At 38.0% G+C, this 18,274-nt stretch overlaps 1 protein-coding gene across 1 annotated transcript in view; it reads right to left on the bottom strand.

Annotated features, from left to right (window-relative positions):
- Window positions 1–250: 250 nt before the first annotated feature.
- Window positions 251–18,274, bottom strand: part of LOC149223793 (Protein kinase superfamily protein) — a 40,625-nt gene continuing 22,601 nt past the window's right edge. Inside the window, exon 16 of the mRNA XM_089385927.1 lies at window positions 251–3,159. The gene's annotated coding sequence lies outside the window, so the exon portion shown is untranslated. The remainder of the gene's footprint in view (window positions 3,160–18,274) is intronic.

Raw genomic sequence — 18,274 nt, 5'->3', positions numbered from 1 at the left:
GATCCCTCATCATAATCAAACTCATCGCCACTACTAGACATGGGTTCAGCAACAGGAGCTACATAAACATCATCTGGCTCAGAGTCTAAGGACCCCTCAGACAGTAGTAGTAGCAGCAGCAGCAAAAATAGACATCAAAACTACAAATTACTGATCAAGATGATCACTCAAACTCATCATTGATTCAGCACTACTAGAAATGAGATCTTCAACAAGAGCTACATAAACATCATCTAGCTCAAAGTCTTCAAACTTGGATTGCTCAACCTTATAATATGGTAGAAATTGAAAAAGTTTAACATGCCTAACCAATGATTTTGGTTTGAGTAAAGGGTTCATCTCCTCAGCCTTACAATATGGTACAAAAAGCTTAGCATGCCTAACAATTATTTTCCTTCGACTGAAGGGTACATTTTTGTTAAGGCCATGGTAGAGGAGTTCAACAATCAATACCACCAACATCAACAAAGTTCAACAGTCAATGCCACCATTGATCAAATGCCAATCTCATACACTCACACATGACAGAATCGAATGGAGACATTGCAATCCCCCAAATCCTGAAATCCTGAAAACCATTAAGTCTGCTTGATTTTGAGTGAGATCTAAAATTCTAGCTTCTCCATATGAAATCCAATGAGGTCAAAACCACTCTCAAACATCCTGAGTCATTTCATGATAATGTTAAAATTTTTACCATTGATTGCCAGCATTGTTAGGGTTGAGTTAAGTTTTTTGTTTAGGTTTAGTCTTTAGGAGGGGGAGGGTTGGTTTTATGGCCAAGGGGAGCTGTTTTGGAAGGAAAACCACCCCAGGCTTCCTCCAAAATCACCTGAAAAACAGTCATCAATGATCCCAGACTCCCTAAACAGCACTAGTAATGAACTGACCAGTTTGATGCCAAACCTACGTCTACAAGAGCATGAACTTGGTTTATTGGCCAGTTTGGACACTGGCTAATGAACCGGCCAATTTGACCAGTTAACGGTTTGACCCAGCTGGTTTTGAATACTATGGTTAGGACACCATAAAGCATTGTCATCTTTGCCACTCCAATACAAATCTTGACCTTAGATTTCGTCCCCTTAACCAATTTTTGAGCATCATGTGACTCAAGTAAATTATCACCTCCTTTAACTGCATTTTCAAACTCCGGCATTAGAGAAATGGTTATGCAGAATACTAAGAATCAAGAATGAGGCAACTGCCTTGGTAAGGAAGGTTACAAGCCCATTATCAAAGAACAATTTGGCTTTTAAACTATTTCATGCGTTTAAACTATGTTGCACCGGTTCGCAAACCCAAAATAACTGGCTTCTTTGAGTACGCTTTGGGTTCTTCGCAACCAAAATTTGGGTTCTTTTGTCTAATTGGGTGCGCTGAACACTGACAACAGGTGCGTGGAACCCCAAAATGGGGAACACTAGGGTAATTGTTTTTGCTGATTTCGTTGTAATTCTTTTCAAGCTCGACCTTTTTACTTCTCTTTCTGCAGTTTCGACCTAGAGATGGGCAATGTAGGTTCATTGTTTAGGTCAAATGTCATTACTATTGTAACTATGTAGTTGGAGAGCATGCTGACTGAAGATCTAAGTGATGCTGTTGACATGGCTTGAGGAAGCCATTGTTCACTATTTTGAAATTTCCTAGTTCACGTTTGGAGAAGCATTAAGGCAAATTTTGAATGTAGTATGACAATGGACATATATCATGATTCTTATTAATATGTAAACTCCAATTTGCACTTGATATCAAACTAGAAATTTTGAAATTTCAATGTGAATGTTCAATGTTCAATGACGTGCATGTTTAAATCTTTAAAGTTTAAATCATAACTATTTTATTTTTCTTGTTTATAATTGGAAAATATACAAAATCATATTTTATATATATATATATATATATATATATATATATATATATGCCCCCGACAAACCCACGCACCCTGTTTCAAAAAGTTAAATCCTCATCCCCATCCTCAAACCCATGTTTCCAGGCAACATAGCTTTTTAATTGCATCAGGATACAACTAAAACAGCAAGCTTTCCAGGAGTGCATATTCATATCAGGTGCTCTTGGGAATCCCTGGTACTTGGGAACATGACCTCCAAGTACATGCATTCCCTACCATCCTTGCATATTGGGGATGGCACTCAACATCCTACCCAATGGTACCAGTGATGCAAACATGGGGCAATCATTTTATCTGATGGATCAACAAATGTTAAAGTACAGTCATTGGTAACTGTACTTGATGTGTTCAGAAATTGATAATCACTGGACCAAATATTGAAGACTTTTTACTGTAAACCGTTGCATACATTGGTCCATTCAATATGATACAAGTAATTACTAATTACCGATAATGCACCTGACTGTGAGGCAGCAGGAACAGTCACTGAGAGCACGCCAAACCTCATATTTTCGGTCTGGTCCTTCGGATCAAACGTTTAACATTTTGAGGAATGAAATTGTGAAGCTGAAGCCTACAGAAATTAAACCAATGATTAACATGTACAAGGGAAGAAGACCATTAAATTTATCACCACTCCTGCTATCCACTACATTTTCCACGCAAGCTAGGGCAAGGACTTGAAAGGTAATACCTCTCCTTTGGGTGGCTTTTAATGTCGAGATTGGTCGATATGGTGATGAGTGAGTCATGGGAGCAGTTGAGGCTACTGGGTTCCAAAAGATGGTCTTCTTCTGAGGTGCATGAAACTAACCCTGATGTTAAGTAAAGGACACGGGTCAAGTTTGTTCTTCAGTTCACCAAGCCAGTTTATAATATAATTGGTGTACATATACAGATACAGCACCCTTCCAGATACATGTATGGGAATTCTTCCAGATACAGCAATGGCAGTGAAGGCGAATTGAAAGATTGTGAACACTTTCAGACAGGTGTTGGAGCAACAACAACTTAATCCATAGTGTAATCCATAGTCTAAAGAAAAAGAAGTTGAAACTAGACCCACCAAAAAGCTCACCCCATTATTCTGAGAAGAGGAAGTCAGATAAAACATACAAAACTTGGAATAGCAGCACGCAATGGTGGGGTGAAGACAAGACCTCAGATGGATACAAATGTTTAAGTCGGATGTATGACTGGATTAGAAAAAACATGTATCTGATGAGGTCATCTGATCTCCCAAGTCCCTACAACAGCAATTAGAGATTAATCATTACTCATTTCCAATCGTGTAACACATAAGGTGATTCTTCCAGATACAGCATTTGGCAATGTGGGTACTTTAACAAATTGTGCAAGACGGGTGTTGGAGTAGTAACAACTTCATCCAGTGTAAAGAAAAAGAAGCTGAATGTAAGCACAGCAAAAAGTTAAACAAGAATCTCAGAGGCAAAAACAAATATAACATACAAGACTTGGAATAGCAAGAGAGAAACTAATTTTGAGGATACAAAATAGGTTTTGGAGAACCAGAAGGCTGATATTTTTGTCGATGGCTTTGATATTGATCATGTTGAGATACCATCCCCATCCATCGCCTGTGGTAATGCCCAAAATTCAAATAGAGGCTACTCTTAGGCCACTGGAATCAAGAACAGAAGTTTCTCATGACAAGAGGACAAAAATGTAGATGACTAATTTTCTCCTTTTCATTCTTAATTTGTCATAGGATTCAGCCTGTTGAAAATGTAGCAAGGTCTTTTGGCTTGTGCCTTAGCCAGTGAAGACCTCGAATTGTCCCTCATGTGTTAGACTACGGTTAGGATTAGTTGTTTCCAATTTAATGGAATAATCATCAAGTCAAAATGCATAGAGTTGAAGCTTCAGATATATAGGAATCTTCATCAGTTTGACTGCAGAAGAAGGTGGCAGTTAACAGTTCAGATAGAGCGAGTTAGCCTTCAGTATTGATTGAAGGAAGGACGAGTTAGGAGCTTCAGTGTTGATTGGAGTAAAGCCGAGAAGAACTCTCAGTTAACTCGTCAATCAAGAACTTGAGTTCTCAATTTGACTCTAGGCCTTATTGCATGAACGAATTGGGGCCTATAAAGAGGACAGCGAAGGCACAAATAATTCATTGTTTTATGCACAAAGGTTTGTGTGACAAGACAGAGCTCACAAGTTTGTGAGAAAGCATTGATTGTGGAGAGCGCAGGAATTGTGTAATAAGAAATAGGAGACACAAGTGCACTAGGATTTAGGCGATGGTTATGCGCGGAGAAGAGGAGCTGGGTTCTAAGAAATAAGAGGCAGGAAGTGAGCAAGGATATAGGGATTTTCCCTATAGAATAGGAGTTGATCTGCGCTAGAGAATAGGGGCTCATGTGCGCTAGGAAATAGGGACCTAGTGCGCAAGGAATAAGGAGCCTCTAATGCGTAGAGATCAAGCTGGAGAGAGCAGGATTTGCAGATTGAAACAAGGAGAGCAGCAGAGGAACAATTGTGCTAGATGGCCGAGATCAAGCAAGATCAAGGCCAGCCAAGATCAATTGTATCAGCTGCGAATTGTGTGAGACGCAAAACGCTTACTCAAAGACACTGATTACTTTGTAATAGATCCAAGTGCTCAAGAGCAAACAATAAAATAGCCACATCAAGCAAGCAGGTTTTCCCTATTGGGTTTCCCAAGAAAAATAAGAGTGTCAATTTGTGTGATGTGCTTTTATCTCTGTTTTTATTCTGTTGCTTATAAGTTGTTAAGAGGCTCTGTATCTTGGTGAAAGTTAACTAGGTTTCAGTTTTCTGTTATTCATCTAAGTAGTTGCAGAGTTTCATGGAAATTTAACACAGCCCAGTTCAGTGTTTATGTCTGCAGATTTAAGTTTCCAATATTTATTTTTTAAATTAGGTACATGGCCTATTTTATTTCATAATTTCATATTCTACCTCTCACTAATTGATTTAAAAATGTGTACGTTTGTAACTAATACTGTTTGATGTTATCTATGTACTAAATAGCTGGTGTTCTAAAGATATATCTACTATGAATGACATCTCTAACTTCATAAAAATGTGGCATTAGTCAAAATAAATCAAAAAACTGCATATTTTTAGAAACTAGTTTGACATTCCACATTTGAATGTGTGCATTAATATATATATAAATGCATACTATATAAGAAACACTACTTTTAACAGTCCCACGCTCACTCCATGCTCTGGTAACACTAGTCCCACATGGGCAGAGGACATTCACCTTAATATTCCATGTCATCCAATGTGTGTTGATCAATCATCGGATTCATCACCATTGCTAGAAATGGGATCCTCGGCATGAACTACAAGATCAACTCCTCAAGGTCAACCACAACTACAATAGCAGTAGTAGAAGGAAGAGTTGCATATAGTAATGCTTGCATGTGCGTGGTGATATGCCTACTACTAGTGGATCCAAATCCAAACCAATCCACCCAAAGTCATCAATATCATAATCAAGATGAAAGTATGCCGAGTGACACTCCTCCACCCATTCTAAGGTTGGACCCATATCATCCAACACAATTTGATATGTATCAAGTTGCATCACACAAAGATGAGATCATTTAACCATTTTGTTCCAAACAATTTCTCTGCTTCATGCATATCCACTCAAAGGCAGACCAATCGCACTCACACCCAAAAGCAAGCAAGTTTGACTTAGGACACGAATTGCAAACTCTTACAACTAAGAACATTGGCTACCAAATGACTCCCACCAATGTGCTACAAAGGCAAAGTTATTTCAAAAAATTTGATTGTCAACTTAAAACAAAGTTTAAACAATTGAACTTTAAAACATTTAGGGATTAAAAAGTTTGCATGAGTCTAGCAAAAGAATTGACATGTTGATGTGTTTCCACATGCTCACTCCCACCAAGGACCATGCAGTCGTACAATCCATGTTTAACCTCCCACATTTAGTAGTGACACCTTGGGTTCAAGAAACACCAACTACATGTATAGGGTGGTAAAGTTGGTTGCTCCATCTTTTATCAATGATCTCCCAATTAGGGCCATGTTAGCTACTCTATCCTTGTATGTTGCCTTTATATGGTCCTTTACCTAATCCATAGCCTCATAAATGTAACCCATGGCCAATTTTTCCACATCCACCAACCACGACTATTTAACATGGGGCTCACTAATTTTCACAACCTCTATTGCTTTTTTCCAAAATGTGTTCTCAAAAACTTTCTTTTTGGTGTCTTATCCATCATGTTTGTAGACTCACTAAGATCCATTCCATCCATGAGTTGAAAACATATTTTTTCAAGTTTCATGCTTGGGAAAAGAGAGAAGACAACATGAGGAAGGAGTTGTAAATCTTATGATGGCAACCCTAACAAGGGCCATGCTAACGATGATTTTCCTCATTAGGTTCAACACCCATGAGTGGTTATAGACATATTTTGTAACGCTCTTGGCATACTCTACAATGTTCTTAATCCAATCCTATGAAGTTCCCCCACTTAAGGAAGGTGGAGGGCATGAGGGAATGCATCCTCACAAAACAATGGAAATAAGTGGGTCTTACTAAATATTACCATGCCAATTTGTATTGCCTAAAAGCTTATAAATATTATCATGGTCATGATTAAGATGTCTATAAGATTTCCTAACATTCAGACACTCATTAAAGAGTGTAACATGTACATTTCCATATATACGCTTGGTTGAAGAACCCATACCACCTTCCACATCTAATTTTGTCTTTTGTTGGTTACAAGATTAAATTATTAGTCTAGCAACGTGAACTTTATCCTTACAACACCAATATCCTTACAAGAAAGCATGGACCTCTTCTATCATTTGAGAAATTTCCCGAAGATGAATCACTTCAACGCTACTCAAGACTGGCGTGTTTACTACCTCAACACACTATATAGAGGACCCAATAATGAACTAGGGGATTATACCCCATTCACATGTATTCAACTACAACTACCATCCAACCAATCCATGCTTCATCACCAATTTCTCTACCATCCATTTATCCCTTATATTCTAAGCATCAAGACTCAAAACAAACCCCTTCCTCAGCAACACTCTTCCTCATGATCACCTAATTCATTGACTCGTAAAGTCCCTTGACATTGCCATTTTCTATAACATGTATTATCCCTCTGCTCTAAGCATTGAGACTCTAAACAACCCCCTTCCCCAACCTCACTCTTACTCAAGATCATGTGAAATCCCCTAATGTTGCCACTTATCTAACAAACTCTAGTACTCCCAACTCTAAAACCCTAGCCTCAAGAAAAATGCCATCATCACCTAGCTTTTGGGCATCTAGCAAGATAAACCTCAAAACCTTCACCATATCTCAATTCTAGCCTTCTAAGGAGAGACATTTACACACTTCCATTTATTAGCAATTTCCTCTCTAAGAAAGCATTCATTTTAGAAATGAATATGTTTTGAAGTAACAACATCTAAAGGTTACATTTGAACCCTCTCAAATCATTAAAATATCTTCTCCAACAACCCTCCTTTAATGTGCACACAAGCAAGCAAGAATCCACAAATCCCCATCCGGAGACAAAATCTCCTTAGTTGGATAGAAGGAACGCAAATTATCCCCCTATGGCTTGCAAAACCATAAAATTGCAACAGTGGAATGAAACCACTGGCCATTGCACCCAAATGAGAATCTTGTACCATATCTCATATCTTAAGTCAAAACAATTAGTATGATCCTTTAGAACAACCTCAAATTTGTTGAAGAACCAACATTTGTCACTTAATAAAAATGTGACTCTATCAACAACATTTTCGAAAAATGAAAGTATAAGCCCTTCTATGTAGCCATTACAAAGAGAGAGAGAAAACGTGAACCTTCCCTCTTGTTGCAATCACTAACAATGCACCAATCCATGGAACTAGCTTTGAAATAGAAGGCTCCAGCCCTGACAAATACTCAATAAAACTGATTACACTAGATCATTTAGAACAACCTTGGTTTTGTTGAAAAACCAATGTCATATAATGTGACTCTATCAATGATATCTTTAAAAATGAAAGTGTAAAACCTTCTATATAGAATAACAACAACAATCCATGGAACTAACTTTGAAATAGGAGGCTCTAGCCCTAAAAAATACATCAAAGCTCATTGTACTAGATCCATAGCTACCTACATTGTCCCCTCCACAGAGAATGAAATCTTGGGAGAGCCATCTAGTGGAAGACAAATAACACTTCCTACCTTTGGAATGAAAACCTCAAAACCCTAGCCCACCTCCCTTCTCTTCATCCTCCATATCTCTCATTTTAAGAAACCATATGTTTGTGTACATGAAGCAACTAATATAGCTAAGAATGTAAATAGACCTTCCTTCTTCCTAATATTTGTGGAGGGCAATCAAACCAAACATTTGATGGCTTTGATGACTAAGAAAGAGATGGAAAAAAATTAAAATATATATATATATTAAGAGGAACGAATCCAAGGCCAATTGGTTGGCCCACTGATTTTTATCGACGGGTTTTACAATTGTATTGAAAATGGTTTGTTCACCATGGTTGAGGATTCCTCAAGCTCTAGGCAAGTACTTGGAGTCTTCAATTTTGCACTTCCCTTTTTTATTCCAAAGAAGGCAAACCCAAACTCTTTTGAGGATTTTTAACTAGTTTCACTTTATAATTCAATTTAAAAATAAAACAACATTTCCAAAGTGATAATAAAGTATCAAGCTAGTCCTCTCCAAAGCAATTTATTCTAAGCAGTATGGGTTCTTGAAATGGTACACAAATACATGACATAGTCTGACTGTCACAATAAGTATTTTAGACAATCAAGTCAAAAAGTGTTGGTTTTAATTATAAAACTATGTCCGTCATAATTGTATGTCAAAGACTCTTGGTTCGGTTTCTACATGTAAAACGTCCACTTTGCCAATGGTGAACTATATAGGGATTGCTCAAGCTCCACTACTTTTTCTCAAAGAGGTTGAAGGTTTACACCAGAATAGAGGAGGTCTAAAAGGTATCACAACGGGAAGATGTATATTAACCCATTTACTGTTTATCAATGATGACTTACTTTTTTAGAATGGCTCCATTAGTGATGCACTCAAACTTCTAAAAGTCTTAGAGTTGTATATCAAGGAAAATAGGATGCTAATAAATGCCCACAAGTCTTCTGTTATTCTTTATATGATCCCAAAGGCACAAGGTAAGCTCTTAACAAATATTCTAAATTCACTATGATACATTTTTCAAAATGTGATCAAATATTTAGGGTTCTATTGCAGGGCAATGGAAATGGTTACAATAAATGCATCTAATTGTATACTAAGCTAGATAAATTCATCTAATTATATACTAAGATATCAAGTTGGGTTTTAGAGGCAAATCCAATAAAAAGACACTATATAGCAAAAATTCCAATCGATATCCAAAAAATTGGTAAAAATTTTGATGTCGATGAAAGAGAGGAAAGAGAGAGATGGCATGGCTACAATGAACTAACAGAGACTCTAAGCCCATTAAACTTGGGGGTGGAGTTGAATATTATCCATCTACTACAGAGAGCTCATGGAGAATTTACAAAGGGAGAGGTCTTGTGGCATAATATAAGGTTAGCCCTTATCTTTCAAGTAATGGGTAACAGAGGAGCCAAAATTGCATCCAAATTACTTAAATGTTTATAAATCCCTTATAGAAGCATTTGTATTGATAGGTTTCTGGTTGGTATCAAAATCAATGGATGGTAAGAAGGCTCTGATGGGAAGAATCACCTATGGGTGTCGTTCATATGGAAATTTTTCCTTATCTCGACAACTTTTTTTCCTCGAGAAAACATATTTCTATTTCGAGATAGAAACAAAAATACAACCCTTATAATGCAATAGCCACATTGTTCAAAACAATAACACATGGCAACCTATTCATCCATGCTTCTTACATATTTGTACTTCCAAAAACATCTTGCAAATCATATAGAACCAAAAACCACATTTACAATGTCGAGCTAAACTATGACAGATTTGACTTCAATAAAATAAAAGTTTGGTTTTATACATTGACATAATTATATAAATGTACCCATTATCAAACACTTAAAACTCATAAAATTGTAAATTTCTAGATGAGATTAAAAGACCTCCCACCATATTCATCTTCCAATATTTCGTCCAACAACCACTAAAATCCATCCTTGGAGAGAGAGTCAACTTGAACATTGAACTCCCTGAAAATATGTGTGAAGGAAATCTCTTGAAATTGAATGGAAAGTTCTTTCATGTGCAAAAAACCAAGGAATGAAGTCCTTTTTGGGTGACATGAATCTCATCATTCATCCAGTTATCACGAGTGCCAAATCTCCAAGGGCTTGTCAACAATCTACATCTTTTAACAAAAATTTCATCAAGAACAGAACTGCCTTAAACTCATCATAGTTACTAGTCCCATAGCTCAAAAATTCCTTGCCAATAAAGTAGTGCGACTATGGGAGATAAGGAATAAGCCTAAAACCATAGCCTATTCATCTACAAATATTTGGTCCAACAACCAATGAAATTCATCCTTAAAAAGAGAGTTGGCTTGAACATTGAGCTCAACGAAAATATGTGTAAAAGTAACCACTTGAAATTAAATGGCATGTTCTTCCATGAGTAAACCCAAGGAATCAAGTTATGTGTTGGTCACTTGAATCTCATCATTCATGATTCATCCAGCTAACTATAAGCATAGTTTTAAAAACCCGTCAGTTCAAATCATAATTGGCCAAACTGGCTAGTTAGATAGGCTCGACACTGAACCGGTGGCAAAAATCTGATTGGCAAGCCTGTCAGGACAGCTTAGGGGACAAACCGACCGATTTTCTACCAAACTGGGTAGTTTGGCACCTAACCGGTCAATTCTAACCAAAACCAACCAGTCCAATCCGAGGGTAGTTGGGCAACTCTATTAGGCCTACAAATGGTATTTTAGAGTGGTTTTGATCAAACCATGGGTTGTTTTCACTCCTAATTTGGTCCCCTAAATTATAAAAGCAAGCCCAAGCTGTCATTTTCCTCGCACATTTGAATTCTATTGTTTGTGAGAGTTTGAGAGCTTGGACAACGTTGCAACAACTTTGAGTTTTCCAGTGATGATTGGAATTCATCTCGCTGGGCTCGCAAAGCAAGATGGAAAAGACACCAAAAAGAAAGGTTTTGGCAACACTTTTTGGAAAGAAAATAACAAAGGTTGTGAAAATTGGTTAGCCCCTTGTTAAGGTGTTACAGTTGGTGGATGGGGAAGAATTAGCCATCGGCTACATCTATGAGGTCATGGATCAAGCAAAGGAGAAAATACAGGCAGCCTACAAGGACATAGTAGGTAAATATGGGCTTATTTGGGAGATCATTGATAACAAATGGAACAATCGACTTCATCGTCCTATACATGTAGTCGGGTATTTCCTGAACCCAAAGTATCATTATAAAGCTAAGCTAGGAGAAGATCATACTGGGGAGGTCAGAGATGGGTTGTACGAGTGCTTGGAGCGCATGGTACCTGATGAGTCGCAACAGTTGGAAATACATCAACAACTCGCTGCTTTCTCTAGGGCCATAAGCACATTTGGCAAAAATCTGGCAAAGATTGCAAGAGATGTGGATCAGCTAGGTAAGAAATTCCAAATTATTTGCTTTTTTTGTAAAGTTCAATTGTTTAAAATTGAAGTTGCAATTTGTATTTTGTAAATTGTTCAAACTTACCATTTAAATTGTTGAACAATGAACTAACTCTTGTCTTTGTCTTTGTAGCACATTGGTGGGAGTCGTTTGGAAGCCAATGCCCTCAATTGTAAAAGTTTGCAATTAGATTTCTCATCCAAACTTGCAGTGCTTCTGGGTGTGACTGCAATTGGTCTGTTTTTTAACAAATTCGTACGAAGAAAAGAAATCATTTGGAACAAAAACGATTGAATGATCTTGTATTCGTGCAGTACAACCTTCGACTAAGGTGGAACCACTTGTTGAACAAAAGACCTGGTACAAATCCCATTGTGTTGGATGATATTGATCCAACTCCAAAATGGATGTAGACTCATCCAGTTGAGTTTGATGTGGATTTTAATAGACATGGTGTTAGGGGATTGTTGATCCCAATGCAAATCTAGTAGTTGAACAAATAGCTAGAGGAAGCTAAACATTAAGGGTAGGACCATACATGGCACATGGTATTGGTGAGGGGAGCAATAGTCATGCAACTCAATCAACTTGTGCTTCTAGTTCTGTTAGGCCTAGTACTACTATTGAGGTTGGAGAGGAGTGGGTGGAGTCCTCAGACTCTAAGCTAGATGATGTTTATGTAGCTTATGTCGATGAGCCTCAAAGTATATGGAAACTCAAGAGTCAAAACCCATTGTGATTGGTTAAATGAGAATTCTCTTTTACATAATATGGACCTTCAAGCTATCATGGATCAAACTTTAGAATTGAAGTCTAGGTTTCGATTAACTTCCTTCTCTCATCTTTCGAGACCACAACTTCAAAGCAAACTAACTATGAAAAGAACAAATGCATATCAAGGTTGGGATCATCAAGATTTCAGAAGAAACTGAGGGTGCCTCCACTTATATGGCTTGGTTTTACTACCTTTAGAGATGTGGCTATTATGTAATTCAATCTCATGATGGTGGTTGTTTGGTTATGTTGGAATAACCATGGTACAACCATGAGAATACACATGGTACAACCATGTGTTCTTTTACCACTTGGCCTATAATGACATTTTCCATACCAGAATTTTTTTTGCCAAGTTCCTTTTCCATCTATTGATTTAAAGCTTCCTCATAAACCTCCTTAAGAAAATGGGATAGTGAACTAGGAGATCAAGTGTTTCATCGTTACTTTTACAAAGGATGCAACTACCTAGCCCTTGCCAAGTTCTCTTACAATTGTCCCATTTTGAACTTTGTTTGATATTGCTAGCCAAATATTTAGTCAACTTTTTACCAGTGCTTTAATTTTCCAAATAGGTAATCTGTAACAGTCGTGGATATTCCAATGGACATTTCATCACAATCGATCTGATAAAATTAGAGTGAGATCTAAAATCTATATTATAAGGGTTACTATTCCTTTTATTTCTATGTTTTTTAATTATTGTTTTATTGTTGGTACAAAAAATAGAGAATAATGAAATACAAAGACACACCAATCACAATGAACACAAGTATATGATCTAGGAAAACATTTCAGGAGAAAACCTAGCAAGAAGATGAGGTTTCTCTGCTCGATTATGTCTAAATGGAGATGATGCAAATACAAAGGAGTAGGCACTCTCTATGGAGTTTGCCTAAGACCTATAAGCCTATGAGCTGCTACAAACCACCAACCCCATCTCTCTCTCTATCCACACTTAGCTACTCTACTCTACTACAAAAAAAAAATGCAAGCAAATAGAATGGAACCCCTTTTGCTCCTAGTGACCTTCCTATAACACAACCCAATAGCCAACTATGGGTTAAATTTGACCCATTCAACCCTCAACATAAGTTACAATTCGATCCTTCTAGAGTCTTTTTCAGCATCCCCGTGTGGCTAGCCCTTTTTCCATGAATAATAAGGACAGACATGGCATCCTCTCGAATTATGTAGTCAATCACAATATGTCAACTTCTGGGAAGCATAAGTTTTGCATATGAACTCTGATTGATATCTTTCTTAAACTGTTAGAAAGGTTTCCATGTGTAGAATCACGTTAGGGAGTGTGAAGCTTAAGAAGCATAGTCTTGTCCCCATAAAACACCATTTAAGGCCTCATAATTGCCTCGAAAGTTTTTTGACCTCAATTCTCCCAACTAGTTCATGTTGTTAAAATTGCTTCTATAAGTTGATTTCTTTCATTTTTCAACCATGAAAGCATCGAGATGGATGACAAGCAATATAATGATCCAATTTGGATCAATAGGACTCCACCACCAACTTTGTTCTCCTTCCACTTCTTCCTCAAAACTAACCTGGCCACCTAAATAAGTTATGTTCTTAAATAATTGTCCTTTGACCATATTACTTCATCATCATCCTCCCTAATCCTTTTCTTGTAGCCTATGCACAAATTGGTCCCACTCCATTGCTTCTTCTCCTTGTAGGCTTAAAAGTTTCTACCTCTTTCCAACCTTGATTATGAATTAAGTACTTTGGGTCCACTACCTCCTCTACCAAATAGTGGATGCACTATAGCTTTAAAAAGATGATTAGTGGCTCAAATAGTTGATTATTTCCATTATAACCCACTCACATGTCCATTCCTAATCCCACTCTATCTCCTTCGCCCATTCTCCATGCCACACAATTTTCGATTAGAGGGTTAGCTTTTGCTAGAACTTTGCAAATAACAAAGCCTTTAAAGAGATGAGTAGTGGCTCAAATAGCCTATTATTTCCATTATGACCCACTCACATGCCCTTTCCTAATCTCACTCTATATCCTTTGCCCACTCTCCATGCCAACCAATTTTCCATTAGATGGTAAGATTTTGCTAGCACTCAGTGTCCACTCCACTCTTTTTTTTCTATGTGGTTGACGATCCCCAGAGATTGGTGACCGCTATATCCATAGAATAATTGTACCGAGCTCTACCTGAAAAGATCAATTCATGTCGACTTGGTCACAAAACCTAACCCCCAGAGTGTCAAGATAATTGAGCTGGTGACCTCTCAATAACAAAGGTGCTTTAACGACAAGGACTCGACCAACTGAGTTAACCCTTAGAGCTCACTCTTATAATGACAAAGGATCAATATAACTCCTAATACATCACTTTCCTCCATAAACCTTCAATATTTAACAATCAAGTTTAGTTAACTCAAAAGATTAGTATCCTTCTTCCTTGGAATTTCTAGATGTAAGGTGGATTGATTACCAACCTTGCAACATGGGACCCATGAGAGTCCCCTTGATTTGAACCTATGATCTCTTGGCAATACACCTTGAAACAATCACTTAAAACATATTTAGAAGTACAAACATTAAACATCTCATCCATATTAAAGTGCCTTCCTCGATGTAATACATATAAAAATTATATAATTTATCATAAAATGGATAATTTAACATTGTTTGACGCAACATCAAATAAGTAAAGGTGGCTCTCCCTTTCATCATCAAGCCCCACTTCATCTTCGTTTTCATCTTTATTCTTTTAAGGGAGGCATGCTTTCACGTTTCAACCTTCAAATTTTACAAGGTTTGTCTTTGGGAATTTTCTCATGAGCCCCAACTGTAAATTTTTTATTAACATGTTCTTGCTTAGGAAAGTTACTTCAATGTTCCATATTAGCCCATTTATTAATCCATCTTATTCCTATTAGAAATCGTATGAATCATTATCACACTGATATTAATTGAAGAAAGAACATAAATGCTAAATGCAGAAGACAAGCCAAGACAAAGGAACATAAGGATATGGCACAAGCGAGGGCAAAACCCTTGTTCAATTCTTATTATTATCAATATCAAATGTTCAAAGAGAGAGAGTACAATAATTCAACATCCAAACTGACTTGTCAATTTGAAGATCTAAGACAAGTCGATGGCCCAACAAACATTGTAATTCCAGCAATCAATCAATAGCAAATAAATTTAGCATTGTCTAATGATGGTCATGACATCAACAGTGTTTTATTGAGCTCAAACTTCTTCAGTAGGGGACTAAATCTTGGTTAGGGTTTAATGGTTTATTGTTATAATTGCTATACATACCTCCAAACCTCTTTTCAAGAATACGGCTCCTCTTCTAGTAATTATGTTCATGCTCTAAGGTTGATCTGGGCTAGATTCATCCCTCACAAAACTCTCCTGTTGTCAATGTAGAGACTGCGGTCAAACCAAGGTAGTCTCATACTTCTTTTGGCCCTTGATCAAGCACCTTAAGTCTGTGGCCTGCCAAAATTTAGCTCCCAATTCTGCGGCCTGCCTACGCAAGTGAAGCTATATACATCCCTCAAGTGTGCGGCTTCTTTCCTGAAGAATCTCACCCTGTAGAAGAGAATGAAGGCTGCCAAAACAATGCTTCATTTAGCCCAAACTTACCCTTAAACATATTCTGTCTACTTGCCTAAGAAACTTGACCCACTATCTAGTAAGGCCTGCAGCATAAAAGAGAAGGACTCTATGTAGTTGCGGAGTTCTTGACAGAGAGTTTACACACGTACCTAAACACACCATACCATCACTTATGCTTGCGCTCAGCCTTAGAGAAAATTTGGACCTGCAACAAAATAAAGATATGCCCAGATTCTTCCATGCCTTGCCCCCAATCAATTTTGTTGCCTCAGAGATATATTATCATAAGGACGAATGCATAAGGATGTGAAAATGAGGTTGGAGACCATTTCTATATATATATATAAATCAATGGGCTCAAGATTCATGATGCTTGGGCTTCATGAGCCTACATTAGGTTGAGGTCGACCTTGAAATTTTGCACATGAGATGCCTTTAATTCAAAAACACTTTTTTCCTTAACCAAATTTGGCGATCTTTAGGTCGATTTTGATCGCAATGATTATCTTCATCAGATGAGCTGTCCAAAGTGGAATTTGGCCCTAGTTGCCAATTTTAACACTCCCTCTCAACTAGGGAGAATTCCACCAGCCAATTTATCCAATCATGTCATCCTTCCATATACCATCTTTGCATCTCGTCTCAATTCTGCGAAACATTTATATAGATAATGAAGAAAAATTGATCGAGAGTGAGTCCCAAGACCTTGCCACTCTCTACTAACAAAATTCAGTCTATAAAACAAAGGGGAGAAACCCTAATTAGACTTGATCCCAAGTGATCAAATTGTTGTTGAACATCATGCATCCTAGTCATAGGGAGTACAACAATACATGATGCGTCCATCTGTAGTGCTATGGTCCCTATCCACCTTTCCCAACTCATTAGCCAGATGAGAGGTACTTCCCATGTGCCCTAGACTACATGGGTAGGTTGAAGAAAGAACACCAACAGGGAAAGAATATATCACATCCTTCTCACAACCACACGTAGGGAAAGGAGAAACCACATCCTACAAACACATGTCACAACCACATGTAGGGAAACGATAAACCACATCCTACATGCATGCAAACCACCAAGAGTAGGGAAAGGATGAACCACATCCTACATGCATGCTAACCATCAATCGTAGGAAGGATCCTACATGTGGGGAAAGGATGAACCACGTCCCACCGACATGTCAACCATCAATCGTAGGGAATGAGCATCCTACATGTGGGGAAAGGATGAACCACGTCCCACCAACATGTCCACACATGACAACCAATAGATGCCTATATGTATCTCTCACTGGGGTATCCACGAGAGAAGGTGAACCACTCATCCTGCTTATATGCCATATGAGAAGGTGAACCACTCATCCTATGCATATCTCATCAATCATAGGGGAAGGTGAACCACTCACCCTACACATGACAACCATCATAGGGGAAGGTGAACCACTCACCCTATGTGTCATATATCATCATGAGGTATCACAGGGGAAGGTGAACCACTCACCCTATACCTAGCAAACCTATAGGGGAAGGTGAACCACTCACCTTGTACCTAGCAAACCTATAGGGGAAGGTGAACCACTCACCCTATGGTCGCTCATAACATCAAGAAGTAACCCAAGCCCCTACGAGCTCCCAGAGCTCAATGTTCAACCGAGATCCTCATAGTAGGATCTTTCGATGACTCCCAACCTCTCTCTGAGAAACTTGATCTTATCAAAGGATGTCGTCCACCTAAGCATCCATCTAGAATGATGAATAGACTTCAGTCTTTGATTTGTTCGCGAAATAAAGGCGGCCCCCAAGAGATGAGCTCTTACCATTTTACTGCCATTTCAACAATTTTCAGCAGTGTACTTCAGAACAAAATTAATTTTAATGAACAGCTCTCCAATATGTGAGGCTTAACCATGAACAGCTTCTTCATCTTTTAAGCTTAAGGACAAAGTTGGGTCTTTCATTTACAAGTGAGAGGGTCATCAATCAAACATCATCAATGGTTGTATTTGAGTAATCCAATTAACATGGCTCGTCCCTAACTCCTCTGAATATAGGGAGAGTGACCTTCCCAGAACATAATCATCGAGTCACTTGTCCCATTTTTTGCTATGGATCCTTCGGTTCATGTTATCAATCACAATTATGCAGCTTCAGCCTCTCAAGTAACCAGGGTATATCAAGGCATCATCAGAGTCATCATAATCAGCTATAATAAGCATAGGGCAGGAAGAGCCATCAGGTCATACTACCAGGGATTCTCTAGCTCCCTCTGAAGTCTTATTGCAGTTGGAAGTCTAGTCTTCATCAAGTTGCTCCTCAACTTT

The sequence above is a fragment of the Pinus tabuliformis genome, chromosome Q, assembly GCF_031772625.1.
Source record: "Pinus tabuliformis cultivar Carrire ecotype Pingquan chromosome Q, CPIR1, whole genome shotgun sequence".
NCBI classification, from domain to species: domain Eukaryota; kingdom Viridiplantae; phylum Streptophyta; class Pinopsida; order Pinales; family Pinaceae; genus Pinus; species Pinus tabuliformis.
This window is presented reverse-complemented; position numbering and strand designations above follow the sequence as displayed.